Source organism: Nelumbo nucifera, chromosome 1 (genome assembly GCF_055504915.1).
Source record: "Nelumbo nucifera cultivar China Antique chromosome 1, China Antique-T2T, whole genome shotgun sequence".
Lineage (NCBI taxonomy): Eukaryota > Viridiplantae > Streptophyta > Magnoliopsida > Proteales > Nelumbonaceae > Nelumbo > Nelumbo nucifera.
This window is the reverse complement of record NC_142649.1, coordinates 158,099,766-158,105,520: the sequence shown is the minus strand read 5'-3', so window position 1 is coordinate 158,105,520 and position 5,755 is coordinate 158,099,766.

Sequence of the window (5,755 nt, the reverse complement as noted above, 5' to 3'; positions counted from 1 at the left end):
CCAAGGAATCTCTCATCAAGGCAACTCACTGTCATGTCATCTTCCACTATAATGTCCAATTACGATAATACCCCTGTTAGTTGACCGTTTACCCGTTTGAGGCGGGTATGAACGTGTTTGACCATTTTATAAATCGTAAGTCCTGATTACGTCCTGAATTTGCTCTCCGTTGGATTCGCAGATCTATATACCTGGCTTGGTTTCGTTCTTTATCTCACCATCCAATTGTTTAGTGGGTCCCTATTTCGTCGCACTAAAGTCAAGGATGATCATGGACGGGCCGGGCTGAGTTGTTATATGCTTAATAAAGAATTTTGAGCTGCCTAGGCTCGGCCCACAGAGCGACACCCGGGGCTGATAGACCGAACCATGAGCCTATTTTTTAAGTCGAACCGATATCATCGGTTTTTGAAAAATCGTGAACCTAATTTGAACCGATTGATTGGTTGGTCGGTTTTGTTCTTTGGTTTTTCGGTTTTTTGATATTTATAATATATTATAAATATATATAATAGAAATAATAGAAATACATATAATATATTATATACTATAAATATATAGATAATATAAAGTATATATGAGAAATATATATATATATATATATAATATATATATATATATATATATATAATATACATAAGGGTTCCACTATGATATAGGAAAGACATGATATCTAAAAAACTTGTGACAAATCAACTGGTATGATAAACATGGTAACCAATCAGGTGGTATTATTAAAATTCAGGGTTAACTTTGGCTGTTGGGACCCAACAGCATAGGCTGTTGAGACAGTTTTTGGGCTGGGCATGTTCTAGGCATTGGACAGTTCACCTATTCATGCCCATGCCTTGGTTTTTAGTCAAAATAAATTAGGATGTAATTGCTAATTTACCCATTCTTATGGTAACGTGGCATTTCCAGAAATTCTCTCAATAGCTGGCTCCCAACACCTAAAGTTTTTCCCAAAATTCATGGGTGGGTTTCAATCAATTTAGTTAATTGCTGATTTTTCAGAATGGTTAACCGAAATTGAATCAACTAATTCGGTTAATCAGAATTTTCAATTCAGTTTTATTGGTTTGATTCAGTTTTTTCTATTTTTTAATGAACGCTAAGGCTGATAATAGATGTTTAATATATGGCCCCTAAAATTTTTAGGGAAAATTCCCAATTAATATCCTGTACTTTGGGCTTAGTTCCATTTTGGTCCCCAAACTTTAAAATGCAACAATTTAGTACTCAAACTTTCAAAATGTGTCAATTTAGTATTTAGCATTAACTAGTCATTAAGTGTTATTTGAAAAGACAAAAATGCCCTACAAGTATCATCTAATTCTCTTTATAAACCATCTAAACATTGATAAAAATGAACGGTCCCAAATTCTTGCCTCTTCTATTCAAGAAAGTTGGAATCATATGCAGATACTGGATTGACACGTTTTGAAAGTTTGGGTATTGAATTGTCGCGTTTTAAAGTTTGGAGACCAAAGTGGCACTAGCCCAAATTACAAGGTACTAATCGAGAAAATTCCCAAATTTTTAATTTTTAATACCGGGTCCATGTTAGGAAATTTTTTGGGCTGGATAAGGTGGGCAATGCAGGCCTAGGAGAAAAAAAAAATGATCCCTAACTGAAATGTCACCAATCATTCATGGGTCATTTGGGAACAAGGTTTTTAAAACCGACCAGGAGAGCAAACTGGTCAAGGGTCTGGTTCCAGGTCGAACGGTCCGGCCATTCGAACCAAACAGTCGTCCCGTTCTAACAAAAAAATAAAAAATTAAAAAATGGTCAAAACCGTTCAAACGGTTAACCGCCCGGGTCAACGATTTGCTGACCAAAATCAATGGTTTTTGAGAAAAATCCAATTTTGGGGAAAAACGAAACCGATCACCTGACCGATTTCCAATTTTTCTGGTCTGACCGTCCAGTCCAGTCCGGTTTTGAAAACCATGTTTGGGAACCACCAAAGTGGCTGAGTTCAATGACTCAAGCGCAGCACCTGTTAGGGTCATATGCAATAATTGTTTCAGTTTCAAGTCTGTTATCACAGACCTTATAGGGTCTGGTCTGGTTTGGATTGATTTTGCACATTTGTTCATCGGGTCTGGACTGGATCTACCCCGACCAAACCAACCCATTGGCAAAAGTAAATGCCACTAAATATAAGTAACAGAAAAATGGTGATCGTGCTTGATTTGGTCGATGTTAATAACACCATTTTTAGAACTAAAACAACAGTTGTCCAAATTCGAATTCAAATTTGATCCCATCAATGGTGATCTAAGTCTATCCTTTTTTAATCGAATCAAATATAGATACACTTCTATCTGATCTGATAAAATCTGACTCAATTTAAATATATATATACTCACATATACTAGAAATTTATATTGTATTGATATAGTTGAATATTGTATTTTTAATAAATTTTTATAAATTTAAGTTTGGGATTACACAAGTAATTTTCAATTCAAATATAAACAAATCAAATTGGAATGATTCAATTCAATCTATTTTAGGCTGCGTTTGGAAATGGTGCAAATGGAGTGTAAATCCCGGCTCAGGGTAAATTTGTATTATGGTTCACTTTTGCCTGTATTTGACAATTTTATATTTATGCATTGACAAAGAAGTAAATTTACATTCAAATGGGCTTTTGATAAAAAAGGTATATGCTTTATTGGAATTTGTGTTTGCATCTATTACAACTAAAAGTCTGTTTGGTATGAAGATAAATTTGTGAGTGCAAAACTAACCCAACTTTGTAATTTATATGAACCGTTTTACACTCTACATATTTGCATTCACACTTATTTGCATTATTTCCAAACGCAAACTTACCATTTTATTGGTTTTTATTAGGTGTCGTCCTCTTCATTGATCTATTCCATTCACTTTGTTGGTTTTTTAAACCTTTGTTGTATTTATTTTCTCAAAAAAAAGTGAAAAATAAAAAGTTGTGAAATTGTTTTCCAGGAATTTCATAAAATACCTTAGGACATTCCCACAACTTTTCGTTTCTTCAAAAATTTGTTTTTTTTTTTTTTCAGAAACCAAATCAGCCTTGGTTTCCTCTCTCCTGATTGACTGTGGTTGTCACCATGTGATCTATAGAACAGTTATTTTTTATTTTTTATTTTTGGGTAGGAAAACAGATTTCTTCAAAAGGAAAAAAATCACAATTCCCAAGAATGAGTAAAAGGATATTCTGAAACCAATGGCCATGAATTTAGAATTATATATTCGATTTAACATTAGGGATAGAATTATCATCAAGCAGCAATATATGACGCCATTTGAAGGGTCTCATCCACAAAGGTGGATTGAATTGTCAATGGGTTGGATCTGGTTGGGGACAAGGTGGACCCATCCTAAATCAATTTATTAATTAATTTCTATGAAATAGATCTAGAACCAAACCAATTATTATTAACGGGGATAGTTGGCTTGACCTCATTAGACCCGATTATGCTTGACATTGTTAACTATATAATTACATTTTCTAAAAAACAAATAACTATAATTACATATAAAAGTACAATTAAAATCTTCATTTTTTTGGATTTTATAGATTTCTCCACCTCATAAAATTTTGTAAGTTTTGTACAAGAAACAAGTGAAGGAATTTATCACAATAGAAGGAAGGTAATGTCACATAGGTAGGGATTTGGAAAGAGGAACAATTTTCTATAATATAACTTCAATAAAAAGGACAGTAAATAGTAAACTGTTTATATGTTAATAAAGCTAGTGTTTAAACAAATATTATCTTATATGTTGCCCATGAAATTTATTCTAACATAAAATATAACAAACAAATTTAAAAAAAAAAAAACCAGGATACCTTTGTATATCGTTCATAGGGATGGAAATGAAGAGGCTTTTGTAAATTCTAGACCCTCCCCACCTTCCCAAACCTCCCAATTTATAGCTTTTCCAAAACCTATAGTAGCTTGGATTTTCAAAATCCAAACACTCCTCACACAAGAAAATGCAAAATCCTTTATCCATTTGAGAGTGGGTCAAGTCAAGTTTAGAACCTGCATCTAATTTTCTGTTATATATAAGCAATAAACAAGAAAAATTACATGAACGGATATTGAATTTTCTAATTATTTTATTGCAACATATAAACAATACAAACTATCAACTATCAACCGCCTAAGCATAGGGGGGAATGCAAATAAATTCAACAAACAAATTGGGTACCCTACTATGCAGGTTGTAAAATCCCAAAATCTGTCTCTACTCCAAAATCCATTTTTCAAAAAAAGTAAAAAATAAAAATAAAAAACACCCCTTCAATAGGATGTAAATTGACATCCCTAATTATTCACTGTATAACTGATTCAGGTCAATTGGTTTGTGATGAAAGAAGATTTGGCCCAACCTCGCAAATCACGGCACGTGGCAAAAAAGGCAAGCAGCTCGGAACTCAAGACCATACCGAGGGTACAAACGCCAAAGGGAAGGGACCAGCAGGCCCGAGCTCCCTACTTAGAGCTCGGACTCCCTAGCAAGAGGCCCGAGCTCCCTACTTAGAGCTCGAACTCCCTAGCAAGAGGCCCGAGCTCCCTACTTAGTGCCCGAGCTCCCTACCTAGAGTTCGAACTCCCTAGCAAGAGGCCCGAACTCCCTACTTAGTGATCGGACTCCCTGCGAGGAGCCCGAACTCTCCCTTTTGACCCCGTCACACAAAGCAGAGACCCGAATGGGCCCGTCTTATGACAATTCGGGGCCTCCCCTTCTCCAAACTCGAGACTTCGCCTTACGCATCACTCCAGGTACGTCGAACTGGACGAACCACGCCGTACCTGACACCGAGGGAGTCCGTATCCAGGAGCGGCGCACTGACTGACTTGGGATCTGACGCTTGACGGCCGCATTCCCAACGGCCACCTACCACCGTCACCTGTCACCACTACCTCCAGTTACAGAGACGGCTCCGACAAAAGGAGCAGCGACAGTTCTGCCTCAGCAGAGGCGATGGCGCCCAAACTGGCAGAAGCACGGAAATACTCATTCCCGACCTGACAGGAGTCTAGGAGTGAGTGCGCGAGGTGGTTATAAAAGGCACTCCACCCCTAAAGAGGAGGTATGCAAAACCTTGCGCTATCTGGTTTATCTTGCCTTTGAAAGATCCTAACTTAAGCTTCGGAGCCTTTACACCGGGTTCTCCCCGGAGCTTCTTCGTCTCCTACGTTTCAGGTCCCCGCTACTCGATTCAGAGGCAAGGTCATTGACAGCTAAGACCGGCCGGATTGCGCATCATCAATTGGCGCCGTCTGTGGGAAAGCTTAAAAAATCCTCCCTCCAAATTCTCATACCCCCTTTTTTCCTTCAAAAAACCCAACACTCATGGCCTCTTCCAGCAACGCCGGACGCGGCACAGAGACAAACACCACCGGGGAACAGCTTCAAGTTCCCGTGGTGTGCGTTGGACAGTTCACCATCCCCCTTTCGGTGGATGGAATCCCCAGTTTGAACGCGCCACAAGCGGTGGCGCCCGTAAATCTTCCTGCCACAAGCATCTCCTTCCCTCCCTCTATTGAGACAACCTTCACTGAACCGACTGCCGTCCCCCTGGCAGCCAGCCAAAACCGGTTGGACGACCTGATGCAGTGCATGCGGGCAATGCAAGCCCAAATGCAACAGTTCCAACAACACCAGCTTCACCAGCACCAAGTGTTGCACAACATCTCCCAGTATCATTATCAACAGCAGTTCCCCCAACTGCCACTGAACCAATCA